This window comes from Phalacrocorax aristotelis, chromosome 5 (assembly GCF_949628215.1).
Source record: "Phalacrocorax aristotelis chromosome 5, bGulAri2.1, whole genome shotgun sequence".
Lineage (NCBI taxonomy): Eukaryota > Metazoa > Chordata > Aves > Suliformes > Phalacrocoracidae > Phalacrocorax > Phalacrocorax aristotelis.
Window position 1 is genome coordinate 27,447,180 of NC_134280.1, and position 14,507 is coordinate 27,461,686.

Here is a 14,507-nt window from a genome sequence, read left to right on the forward strand (position 1 = left end):
CCAGGGAGCAAGTGCCATTGAGGACCAGTGCCATTTTCATCTCATCAAAACTTCATCCCAGGAGAGAGCTTGAGTGAAGACATACAGCAGAGGCAAGTTGGAGAAAGCTCACATTAGCGGTGGAAGAAACTATGGCAGAGAAAAGGCAATTGCAAGGGCGGGCTCCTGAACTTACTTGTTGCTCAGCACAGTGATTTTGTGAACCATGAGGAAGCACTGGAAGAAGAAATTTGGCACTGAAGTTAGCCAGTTTAAGCAGTTGCTTTGTAACCTGGATTATGCAGATTTTGAAACAGAGATACTATTTTTGTTAATAAGCAACTGTCTGAAGAGCTAAAACTCTAAACAAGATTACCTGACGTGAGATACAGCTCTTGGGAAATCCAGCACTACTAGTAGCATTTACCAATTCACATTTGTAGAAGTTTGTAGTAGTTTGACTTTGGAAAAGACTTTTAAAGGAACCTTTGAGAGTGGACTAAATGCTAAGAAGAACGAATAGACTAAAAAGTTGATAAAAAAGCAGCATTAAATTATTCAACAGCTACATCCTACATATTTCCACAGCACAATATAATCCTGATTTAGCTATGCTCCCATGGGTTGCCTCTGAATATATATATTCTGGAGTTTATAAATATGCTATGAAATATATTATTTTCAAGAAGTTAAGAATTAGAAACTGCCAGTAATTGTGTGCCCCAGGTCTGACAGCCTCTTCAGAGGTCATTGAGATCCCATCTAGACTCTCATGCCTTCAGTCCTCCTGGCTCACAGTGTTAGTGCTGGACAAAAAGCCTGCAAAGTGGGTCTTTTTTTAAAATTAACCAGTCATACCATGTTTTAGCATAGGAAAACCTAGCAGTATTTGGTATGTCAGGCTTCATAGCCTGAAAGTTACCTCCAAAATGTAAGCTTTAGGTAACAGGACAGAAAGACCATTTGAGGCCAGAGATGCAGACATAGCTTTGACAGAAATTTATTTAATGCCCAGAGCAGTGAGATAGCTCGCCCATCAGCAGAGCTGAGAAGGTGTGGGCAAGAACATATGCTCCATCATCTCAAAGAGATGCTCAGCCTGCCTTTTGGTTTCCCACCACACTGCCAGCAGTCGTGTTTTCTCAGGCAGAGCATGGCTCAAAGCTCTCAAGGAAGCAATTTTATCCACTCTCTTCCCTGAAAGGGCCAGTGCCTTAAAGGCATAATTAAGTCCTAAGTACATAATATTTAGTGACATTTAGTGAAGCATGTCATCTCTGGCAAACTGCCATTGTAGAAGAAAAAGCAAACAGACAAGTGTAGTTGCATTGTTTTCAGTTGGTTTGTAATTTTTTGTAATTGTATTGCGAGCAAATGCAGAAGGAAATATTAGATGAAATACACTGGTGAACATACTAAATTATATTGATGCAGTGAAAAGAATTAATACATTTTTGTAGTAAGCAATATTTGATGACAAAAAATCTATTAAAAGCTACAGAAAATGCCTTATTTCTGCTACCAACACTTGTATAGTTTGCACTGCTCATGAGTACAGAGCTTGGCAAATAAAACAATTGTTACAAATTCAGAGCAACACCACAGTGTTGGTTCAAACAGCTCAGCTTTGGATAAAATGGACCTTTCCTCAGCCCTGCCTGGCCTCACACACGCTTCCCCTTCCACAGAAATTCACCATAAAGAATCAAATTTTCGCTTCCTCTTAAAACAGCAGGAGACGGCATTACTGGGCAAGAATGGACAAAAGAAATGTGAACACCTTGCCTCGTGATCTCCTTGCTCCCATGTTACACCGTAGCAGCTGACAGGAATACTTGGTCATAATGTCTAGGAAGGGGCAAAAAAGAAAACTCAGAAAATAGAAAAATAATGAGAGAAGAATGTGGCAGTATTTAACATTTAAAATGTTCTCCAATTCAAAGCCAGTAAAGGAGACCATGGAAATGGTCAAAAGGACATCATATTTAACCAGGAAATTCTGTTCAGGAAACAGGTATTCCCCATTAGAGATTACATGAATAAGCAGGTCTCCTTTTTTGCCCCCTCATTTTCAAATGAAACCTAACAGGCTTTAATGAAATAATTTCCAGCTGAACACCCTAGGCTGCCCCTAGCCCTTTAAGTCAGCCCTCCTATACCCAAGAGCCTGCCTGGTGAACAGGAGTTAGCTGCTTTGCCTGGACATGCAACTAAATCCCTGCAACTACCCACAGGGGTTTCAGAATTGCTGCCTGAGCCACTGGTCCTGTCCCTCTGCTCTAACTCCTGGAGAACATCGTTTTCAATGAAGGTGCTGGACTTTGTAATGCATACACTACAGCATAGGCTATATTGCTGTCTGCTAACTCTAATAAGACAACAATAACCTTCAGTAAGGTGGAGAGCAACACCATAAATTGGCAAAACAAGATTCATCAGAGCTCATCTGTTAAAGCAAGGCTTCTGCATTTGGTAACAAGAACATCACATTACTAAATGCAAGTGTTTTCCAAGCTTTTTAAGTAATACATGTCTTTGAAAGAACAGAAAACAGTATTTCATCTCAATGACAGCAACCTCCAGCCTTACTGTGCCAGATATCCTCTGCAATATCAAGTTTATCTAAGCTGAGCTAACATGGATGTAAAGTTGTGCTTAATTTTACATTCCAAGGAATTTCACCATCAAGCTATAGTCATAGCTCTGCCAGAAACTCTGCTTGCCATGTAATGCAGGATGAGGGCAATCTCTTATCTCCAGAGGCCAGGCTGGAGAGGCCAAACATATGAACCCTGCAATTTTGCATTGTGTTTGTTGTGCAGTTAGTAGATTTTACACTTACATTCTTCCCCCTGTGGCATGTAATTATTTAGAGTCTTTAAGATTGCACAAAAGGTTTCATCCACAAGAATTAGTACATTCTCTTTAGCTAGTTTTTAAACATTGAATTTTACTTTTATTTATTAAAAAAAGAGAGTGGTAACTTACACTGATGAACTAAATTCAACTATCCTAGTCCAGCTAGGTGTACTGGCTGTTAAGACACTGTCTTTCAGGCTTCTGGTTCACCTGTCATGGTCAAACACCGATAGTAGTATGAGGTCCAATGCTAGTCTGACTTCTCTGCATTTTTTAAAAAATCCTAAGCATAAAATCAGAGTAATGGGAAAAAGATTGAACTAATTTTTCAAGAGTATGCTTGCTGGCTTAATCATTGAGGTACCATTTTCACCTCAGAATTGAGCTGGCAGACATCCCCAGTGTGGAAAATAACAAGCGAAGAGGATCCTATAGCACAAGAAGTAGATAAAATTCTTCCACCTGTGCCAAAGCAAAGATGATAAATATTTTTCACTGAAGGATTTTTGTGGGTTTTTAGAATTTTTAAAAAGCTGTTTTAAGTGAATTTTACCTTTGAGATCTGGTCTGAGCATGCTTAATTTACTCTACCAAAGTCACCACATTTTTATTATAACATCTGTCATTGTTGCCCTCCGCCCCCTAGAAAAGTAATTTTAAGAGTGTTTGACACTTTGAGCCACACTTTCAATTTTGCCTGAAAATGACCAAAACCCAGAAGAAATTGACAGAAATGTTTCAGCTGTTAAAAATGCTTTCCATTCTTCAACATAGCTTCAACAGGGCTCAGAAAAAGATATATTTAACATTGCATTACATGCTGCAGTCAGCTGCTAATTTGCAGTAAGAAGAGATTTCAGCACAAACTATGCAGTTATTGACATTCATTCCATCAGAGAAGCAAAAAGACTTCTTTTAAGCGGTTTAATACCTGCCACAGCTCTCACTTTGAATACAGGATATATGCAGGTAACTGCTGCCCATCCATCTGGAGGTAGAAATCAATGAGGAACCATTAAGATAAACTTAAAGATATATATGTGGCCATATCAAAAAAGGATACAGGAGCTGAAGCTCTGGGCTGAGTATTTAGAGCAAGGGTTTTTCTGGGGAGTTTTGTTTGTTTGTTTGGGGGTTTTGTGGTTTTGTTGGGTTGGTTGGGTTTTTTGGGGGAGTGCTGTGGGTTTTTTTTGTTTGGGATTTGGTTTTTTTTCTCTCTACATGTACTTATACAGCATCCTTGCAGGTGCAGGTGGGGGCTTCCTGTCACCCTGCTATGGCACAGCGCCCAACACTTCCACTTCTGCCAGTGAAAGGGTGGCTGACACCATCCAAGGTCTACATCTAATGGCTGCAGCCAACCTCACAAAGTGCCTTCAAATCCCAAGAATCGGCACCTTCACTGTGGAAAAGGCACTCAAGATGCTATCTCAGCTGCAGGAAAGTGTGGAAAGGGAGCCACATGTGAAAGATCACCCGAGTGATGATAAGGAGGTTTGATTATGCAGCTTAGCACTCAAACCATCTGCATAAGGCTGCTGTAAAGAGAAAGCAGCCCAAATGCTGAAATTTTAGTTTTCTTTACCAAAGCACGCCCCTAGCACTACAGAATCTTACTGGGATACACAGGGACAGTTCTGTGGCTTGCTAGCCTGCATGTTACCAACATGCCACAAGCCCGCATTTCAGTGTGGTATTAATGCGCCTGTGAGCATCATGAAATATGGAAATTGTTATTTCATTATTGAGTGCTGGTGACACCACCATCTGGAAGTACCTGAAAAACCTCAAGGGCTGTAGACTAGAAACAAAATGCACAAACCCACCCCCCAAGTTTTACAAGTAGGACAAAATGCTATTAAAAGATACCAGCTTAGCAGTGACTGACATCTTAATACTGTGTAACAGCTTTTTGTAACTAGTAATTATATATTTTCAACCTAAGCAAGTTTGCTTTTAGATGAGTGAAACTATATAGCACAAGTACAAACAGTAAAGACATACTTAGAGAAGATGGTTTGTCCTTTCTGCATAATGAGCAGTGTTTTTTGTTTCAGAAAGTGACAGTGCTTTGGGAACGACAGGGTACTGGAATTTAAAGCTATAAAATCACAGGAAAAAATTAGAACCACTTTGTGCCTAAAATAAATATCTAACTTGCTTCATTAAAGACAAACCCAAACCAGCAAACATAATTTTGAAATAAAGCACTTGCTTAGGGCACATAAATGAACGGAAAACAGATGGTGGACGAGGTTTTAGGCAGCAGGCTTGAACCTTATTATAAAAAAGTATTGGATAAAAGTATGGGGTTTTTTGCAATTTCAGTGATCAGGCATCTAACCTGGTTCAGGTATGGGGTACAAAGCTCCTGTTGGGTGGCCTTGCAGTCTGTTTTCAAGCACAGTCCGCAAAAGTGGGGGGGAACTGAACAGAACACCTTGGTTTGACTTTCTGTTAGACAGACACCTGTCCCCTTCTGGCAAAAGATCAAACAAAGTCTCAGTGTGAAACAGCACGTTTATCGCTTCTCTGCATTTAGCAATTGCAAGTCACAAAAAAGCACTGTTTTATTATAGTCTAAGGGAGCGCCTGAGTCTTTATTCTCTGCACTCCAGCTGCAAGGCAGGCAGAAAACCCACTGAACCCCAGTCAGTTCCATCCAACAGTGAAAGGTCTTTTCTGCTCCTTCAATGCAGCATGCAGCACTCCAAGGCATTGCAGGCGTGCTTCTGACTGTCAACAACTACTGAAAAGGAAGGAACAACGCCAAAGGAAGAGCTGGGGAAAACTGGGGCATGAAAGACAGTCCTCCTTCAGCTAAGGGGCCAAAGTCCACCTAACAGGTAACCCCAGTAATGCTCCTCCACAGCCCTGCCGCTGGGAGCACAGCGCTCCCCTTCCTGCCCCAGGCGGCTGTCATCACAGTTCCTGTGGCACAATGAGGCTGCACAGCAAGTGTTTCTTCTCTGAGAGAAGCAGCTCCCACACCCATCTCAGGAAGTGGTACATACACAATTAAAATGAAAATGTACATCTGACTCACTGAGTGTGCCCCGCAAAACTTGGTGCTTGGCCAAACAAGCCTCTGGAACCCACCACCAGCATTCCCATTCGGTTTGCCATGTGGCTGTGTGAGGGAGGGATGCAGCTGCCTCTCAGAACTGACCCAACCAGATGATGTCAACTCCCAGCCCACCACTAATGCCTTCACTCCAGTGTTTTGCAGTGAAGGTTTGGAGTCTCTTGCTATTGCTCTCCCTCTGCTTTCTGGGGTTCTGGAGCCCCCAACAATTCCTCAATATAAAGAAATCTCTTTAGTGCACCATCTATTTCATACTCTAGATGGCAAGTTCTCTGGGAGCAGCAACTGTTTTTTATTCCACATTTCTGTGTTAGCAGCACAACAGGCCTCACTCTTGCTGGATCATACGGCATTACTATTTTAACATAGTAGTGAAACTAATATCAACAGGAGTTTTGCTACAAACCTCATTTAAAAAAAAAAAAAATCAGGATTTTATTCCTACTGTTCAAAAGAAAACAGACAGCAATTCCTGCTTTTCACATACAACTTCCAAACCCAGAGGGCAATTATTTCATTTATTACCCTTTGTCCTATCCAGGATAGAGGAGATGCTGCTGAATTGCTTATCAGAATTAGTGCATTCCAGTGAATTAGACATAGTGAATGCTGTAGCTGCATTTGATTTCCGTTTAATAGCTTTGGATGTTACCATTTGGTATTCATTTCCTTCTTTTGTTGTTTTATGTATTTTGTCACAGTTGGCATTTACTTCTGTGGTACTCGACTTCACAGTTCAATACAAACAAAAAAAAATACAGTGTGACAAAACCAGTGCTCTAATATTTTAATGGTTCAGGATATATTTGCACTTTTCTTCCGTCTTTACACTGCACAAGTATCTCTGCAGTATTTATTATTTCCAGTGACTCCAAGTGCTGGAATTGCTAAACCTTGTTCTAACCTTCCGCTTTCGTACCTTGAATTACTTTCCTCCTTCCTGAAGTAATCCGGAACTCAGAAGGTCAGCCATGCATATTATATTGCAAGGCTTCTGGTATTTCCTTCCTTTGAAGGTGTAGGTTAAAAGAAAACAAAACCTAAGCCACAATGACAGTTCAAATACAGAACTTTTCATTTACTTTCCCCTTAGCTCACATGGCTTGCAAGACTGAAACAAGCAGAACCAACACCAGTAAAATAAACAGTTCAAAATCTTTAAAAGCAAGAGATAGGCAGGCCAGTTTGCAGGTGCCACAAACAAACTAAAGCCATCCATTACTATTTTGCTAAAAGAATTCTTCCTTTGCCACACAAAAATCCTTAATCTTCACCTAACATCCAGCCACAGTGCAAGCAATAATACAATTTCTCCACTATTCATTCAAGCCTGAACAGCATTATATACTTGCATTTCAATATACTTATATTAGTCCTTTGTATTTTACTTATAATAGGGCAACAAAACAGTAGGGAAGTGAATCTTCAGAAGAATAGTGAGTGCATATAAGCATTAAGACATGATTTTTTTTAAACTGTTTCCATCACCTTCCTCCCCACCGTAAATCAACAACTTGATTATGGAATAATCTCCAGTTTTCCAGGGCTCATGCTCCATCAGTAGTTAGAGCACTAATTAAAGACTTGCTCTAGTTTTAGCCAAGCTTCCAGGGAAAACCAGAATTCCAGTGTAAGTTATGCTCTGAGTTCAGTGACCATTCACCAGAAACCATCCTGTAAAAACGCTATATTAATTCAGCTTGTCATATTCTAAACTCTTTTCTCTCTTTCTCATGCCTAAACAGCCCCCTGGGCCTGGGCAGCTTTCTTCAGCACCACACACAACTGCAAATACTCCACACTAAGCCACCTTACGCCCGGGCCTGGTAGGACATCCATAGATAGGTCAGTTAAGACATGCACATAAGAAGGAAGTTTAAGACTGACTCCTTGAATAAATGCTTTGCAGGTTCACCCAAGCCTTCTGCCTCATTCTGTAAGACACAGGCGTGCCATCTACCTGTGGCCATTTGAAGCCAACAGACCTAAGTCAATGATACCCCAGAAGGGCACCACATCGTTACTGGATCAGAGGATCAGCAGCAGGGTAAACTTCTGAGAAGGAAGGTCAGCCTGCTTGCTGCTCAAAGTTAGTGAATTTTAGTGAAGGATGCATTTGGGCCCAGCACTGACTGACAGGAAGGCAATCCTGTGAGTGCCAGTAGATTCATCCTATTGTTTTTTAAATCAAGTATATTGTCCAAACCCTTTGCTCATATCTGACCTACTAAAACCTGGCTCATTTAAAGATTTTAGAGTACATCTTCCTAATTTTCAGTACATCTTAAATACACATATTTATATCAAAGCTATGTTCTCACTCCCCCCCCAATTCAATGTCAAAACTGGTTAACATTCGTTGTCATCTAATCAGTTATATTTGTTTCCAGTTATTGCATTCCTAAATCAGCTGCTGTTGGCTTGTATATTCCCACTTTTGCATTTTTCTATATTGCATTGCACCTGCCACTTCAGAAGAATGATTACTTAATTGTGAAGTAAAAGATGATTATTTAATATTATAGCTAGGAGGAACAGAGTTACTTGGTCGCAGATTAATAAGTACCCTGACTTTTACAGTTAGCAATTCAATTCATGTTAAACATGCTTTGTCATCTTCTGTAGTAAGGTCCTGAACCATAGAAGGAAGATATATTACGCTGAGAATTTGTAAATGCCACTGGCATATTTTGATTCTCCCCTCACCTCCTTCAGTGGCCTACTTAACATTTCCATCTTCTGCAGTGTAGTAATTTGTTTTGTGTTTGTTGTGGAGTGGGTTTTCCTGTTTGGGTTTGGTTTGGGTTTTTTTCCTGAAATGCATTTTAGTGTCTCAATGTTACAATCCTCACATTTAAAAGATGCAGACACAAATACTTAAGGAAATTGGAAACATCTACAGCTCATTCAGAAACCTTTCATTGGCCACAAAACACCTGGTGCCATAGGCTGACCTAAGAGGGGCATTGCTTTTTTAAGCCTCCTTAAAACATGAAATTTGTCACTCAAAAAAGACAGAGGTAGACACTAAGATATATTGGGTCACTTCTACAAGCAGCCATCCATAGAGAAACACAGCTACCAGCAGCCTGGGGCACAGCTATTGCTTTCCTTGTACTTCTAGCCATTGCGCCCCAGCTGTGCTACACATCTAGAAGGAAACCAGAATTTTGCCACTTATATTTTCTTCTTTTTCCTTGTTTAAATACAGTGATGACCAATTCATCTTCTAATTCAATCATCCAGTGGTTAGCTTTTCATCATACATATTTGGAAGTTTCTGCAGATTGTTAGTCCATACCTCTAACATGTTCAGGTGTCCCTGATGGTTTGGTGTGTGGTGAAGTATTTCAGTGTTGCTGTTAAATGATATACTTTTCTTCAAAGCAAGCTAAAATTTTGGTACATAGGGTGAAGTCTTGGATGCAAGTGCTTTAGGTTAAGTATATGAGCTCGAACCTTGGAGAAAACAATACTACTAGACTGACCTGAGGTGAAATTTGTGCTTTGACTTACAGGCAGTGCATAAGATCTTTCACTGGCTCATGTAAATACCTACCTAAGGAATTGGCAAACTGTAAAATAACACCTTAGTTGACTTTGTTAGTTTTCAGAAGTAGACTCCTAATTTGACTTTTTCTGAGCAAATAGATTGTAGGCTGATGATTTAAAGCATCATTGTTAGGAGTTCGAGAGGAAATCTGTCTATGATGGAAAATTTTACACTCAAAACTTGTTTATCTCAAGTGCCTTTGCAAGCTAACCAGTTGACTGGGCTATTCATTCTTGTTGTTGTTCTTGTTGCTAAACATTCAGTTACATCAACACAACCACTCAAGTGCAGACAAGCAAGGATACACAAGACACACCATCAGGTTGTCATAGGCACACACATCTGGTTCACCTAACCTGTAATTGGCAACATATAGGAGATTCAGGTATTCAGTAAAAACACTACAGCTCTAAGCTTTCCAATGCTTGGAAGACTTACTCCTTAAATACTTAAACGCCAATGTAGTCTTTCACTCCTGTTCTTTCTTGAACACGCAACCTGCTATTCACTTCTCATCCTCCTCTCTCCACCCCCACTGGGTTTTGAGATCAGAGTCATGGTCCTCACACTTCTACTGGATGGCATTTCATACCCTGTTGTGAACAAAGCCTAGAGCTTAGCCAAACCTGAGAGATCCTTGTTCAAATAACCACTTAGTTTTCTAAACAATGACAATTGTCACGTGTGTCTTTCCCTCACACCTAGAAGTCAAATGGAGTAGATTCCAGTATTTTAAGTTTTACACCCATAGGAGTACTACAAGAAAAGCAAAATATTTCTTTAAAGTGGACTACGAGCACAGTAGTTTTCAGGCCAAAAGTCAGTTTTTGAAAGTGCTGAGAACAGTAGAGCGGAAAGAAATCATCTGGTGTAATGTTAGGTCAAATGACATCTACCAACACAATTACTGTTTCTTGAGGGGAAAAAAAAGGTTATGTACATTCATATTTTGTTCATCCAGGTGACAGGTCCTGTTTAGCTGTCAAGGTTCCATACAATGAATCTCTTCTTAAATAAGCCACTGATCATTACTTGATTACCCATTACCATGTAAGTGAATTAGGGAAACAACACTAAACATTTAATAAAACAAAATAGATTAACAATTAAATGCACCATTGTTCTATTGACTTGTTTTCAGCAAGCTTTCTCAAGACTTTTAAAAAATAACAGTATAACACTGCTGTTTATAGTATTCACTTTGCTTTTTAAAAACAGAATAATATTTCACTATTTAATTATATCGAAGGAACCTGAAATATGTGATTAACACTATTAAAAATAACAGCCAAATGGATCGAATGCACAACTTTGTTTATAGCTGAATATTCAAAACCTGGAAGAGTACTGCTCATTATGTTTACCAATAACTACAATATGTAGTTATGAGAGGAGCTAGTGCCATCAGTCCTCACAAGGATTGCACAAGTAGACTAAATCTGTAAAACATGCAACTCTTGTGCAATGCTTTCTTTTAACTTCCATCAAAAAGTATATGCAACATATGAAGTGATTCTGTAATATGCTCCTCATCTTTTATTATTAAAAACATTAAACCATTGAGGAAGTTCAAGGCTTATATTTTTACTGTGCAGAGTAAATGAGCCTACACATGCCTCTGGTATCCCATAAATTCACTGTATAAAACCTCTACAGGTTGAAACCAGGTGTTCAAGTCTGAAAGAATTATGCAGCAATATCAGTTAGATATATTCACTCTAATACATAAAGTGTCTTAAAAATAATATCTGCTAGTGTAACGCAGGGGTTATAAAATATTTTCCACGCTTCTCTGTCTGTTCAGTGCTTTTAAGTGCCATGTAACCATTTTTTGCTTAAAAAGAAGGAGGAATCCTTGTTTTATTAGCTGTGATTTTTTATGTATTCGTTCACTTAATTGCATAATTCTGTTTGTAAAACTATGGTTTAAACATAAGGGCACCAACTCACCAAAAAAGCATGCACTGAATAAACCACACAGTCACTGCTTAATTACTTGATCAAACTTGATAAATATTGGAGGGCAGATAGAAACCTGGACTCCCTCATGCACTATTCCTCTGTCAATTTTATTTTTTTTCTTATGCCACTGTCATAGACTCTAGTGGCAAGCCAACCCCATCACTAAACTTGCCAGCTCTTACAGGGGCCTTCCTACTTTTATTTTTTCAGCTGCCTTTACCCATTTATTATTTTTATGCAGGGAAGGAAAATATGGGTGTCTATCTTAACAACCATGCTAAATAAAATACACAGGGGCAGTAAAAAAATCTTGTCTTAAACCTTGGTCCCACTGCAGGCAGAAGTAAGACTTTCACTTACTGCAAGGTCACGTTCTTACCCCATTATCCTTGTTACCACTATACAAGAACAGATGCCAATAGCAGGTTTGGATGATTCACAGGACAAGCCACAGCAGGGACACGAGCAGAATGACAATGCCATGTCTGCCTCAAGTAAATACAAACAAGGGAAAGGGAAAACATCTGGGGAAGAAGCATTTGTTCTACATGAAAAACAGAAGGTCTCTGCAAGGAGCAGAAAGGGACAGTACATGCTTTATCATGGGGAAGCGAAGTCGCAAAGTACAGAGCAAGCTACACTGCTTACCATACTATCTGCCTACCAAACCATAGGAAGTGCTGAATAGGGCAGTTAATTAGCCATCCAGACAAAGCTCCCTCTTTCTCTTGTGCAGTCATAGGCAGTAGCTAGCACACACATTTAGCAGACCAGCCTGCTGAGGAGCTGCCAGCACCTTTTCCCATGCCCTGGCAGTGGATGCTGAGTGCAGCTCCTCACTGCCCACTCCTGCTGAGCAGTGGATAGAAAAATAAGAGCTGGTGCCCTTTTTCTAGAGGTTAGCCAACCTTGTATGCATACTCCCAAGCAAAGCTCCTCCTTCAAGTTTCTGCCTCACATATGTGGGTGAAAATGACTTAGCAGAGGGCATATTACACCATATTTAGGTGCTCTTGGCTCTGTTCAGCTGTTGATGTAAAGAACACATGAAACACCAGCTCACATGTCAGTCATTCCCATATGACCAGACCCCTCCTAACCTGCTAACACAAACTGCTTTTAGTATACTCGTCTCTACGACAGTTGAAGTATAAGAGAAATTTTTTTTCTAGACTTTTGTTGTTTGCTGCTTAAGTAACAGACACATACAGTGTTTCTTTGCCAAGTTGCACGCTACCATATTGGAGCAAGAGTGCTATTACTCACGTTTATGTCTGACATGACCCTTTTATTTCCACAAAAACATTTACATCTGTCATAGGAAAGTACCACATGCCACTGAAACCACCTCCACTACTTCTGGCTTTCACTTCAGCTTAGTAAGAAAGACGAAGTGAACACCAAAGCTTTGACACTAGTGACCAAGCTAAGTTCAGCCACGTACTCTTGCTCCCTTTTAATCTAGTAACCACATCTGCAATTTTACATCTTAGATCCATCTCCTCAGGACATTATAGCCACATGAAGTCCCTCCCAGCTTCCAGTCAACGCTGGGCAAACAAGAGCAACTTTCCAGATTCTCCAACATGGTGGGATCCTGCTTCCCATTGCAACAGTGGGACTCAGTTAAATGCATTTGCTGGGGATGGGAAATTATGTTCCAGGGTAGTGTAAAATATTTTTCTATGGTCATGTAATTTCACTTCAGCCTACATTTAGCATACAAGTGCAGGTCAATATTACTGACGAGCAAATAATAGAAAATATATGGTCCCTAGGCTAAGGGCATTCATGACCATCTTTTAGTAAAGCACCTTTTACTGGAACAAAACAGACAGTTGAGCAACTCCCACTTGTAAAGTGTGAGACAAAAAAAGAATGATGAAAAACAAGGTAAATAACTGGTCTTGTCATTATGCATTATAGTTTATCAAAGCAATTAGACAACATACACAGAAATGGAAATGTATAGATAATTTAGGGAGAGTAAAACATGAAAAGGTTCACAAATATAAGAAAAAAAATTTTTTAAAACCCACAAACCACTACAAAGTATGGTTAGTCTGACAATTATAACTCTTTTTTAACCAATTAGAAAAAATATGAAAATAAGTTTCAAAGAACATTAATTTGAAAGATATCAAAGAAAATAGAAGATACTTAAGAGGGGAGGAATATCTAAACAGGGATCCACACTATTATATATTACCATTGGACCATGGCTTAAACCTAATTTAGAGTCCTCCGTTGCTATAGGGCTCCTAGCATTATTAGAAAACCAAACTGGGAAGCCTATCTCCTTTACAAGTCCTTGGAATAAGATGTCCATAGTACCCAACAGTTTCAATATGTTTAAACTAAAGGGATTATTTATTTATCATTGATTTTGAATGAATAGCAATCAAGCAGGCTTTAAAAGTAAGCCTTGCTGGACAAACACAAATGACATTTCAGTAAACTTTTAAGGTATTTTACAATGCCTAACAGAAAAAAAATTAATTTCCTTTTAACCTTAAAACATCACGTTATGTTTTATAAACACTGAAGAGAGATGATTCCGTCAACAGTAAAAAAGTAATCTTCCTTTCCTCTATTCTAGTTTTTTGTTTTCTCCCATAGTAGATGAGAGAACAAATACATTGTAGAGAGTAGGTGTTTATGACTAATCTTACCTTTTCCCTCTGGTCACAGGACATGAGGATACATTGCCTTTTTCTTCTAGCTGCAAAGGATTTCTTCGTACAAGGACATGGTCACTACTGTTCATAGGAAGAATTATTATCAAACATAATGATTACACAGGGTGAACAGGCAGGCTGGGGCTATCAACGTTTTGTTCTTGCTCTTGAAATGGTCTTTGTTAATAATAAAATTAATTACCTAAATTGATTCATAATAAAGATAATCTTCCCATCAAGATGGTTGGTTTCCTTCCCTTTATTCTTTTAGTGCAAAAGAAACCTTTTTCCACTGGGCTATTTACTAATTATGAGCAATTAATCATTAGTCTGAGAGTTTGTAGTATGGGATTTTGAAATATTAAAATTAGGAAAAACTGAGCATAACATT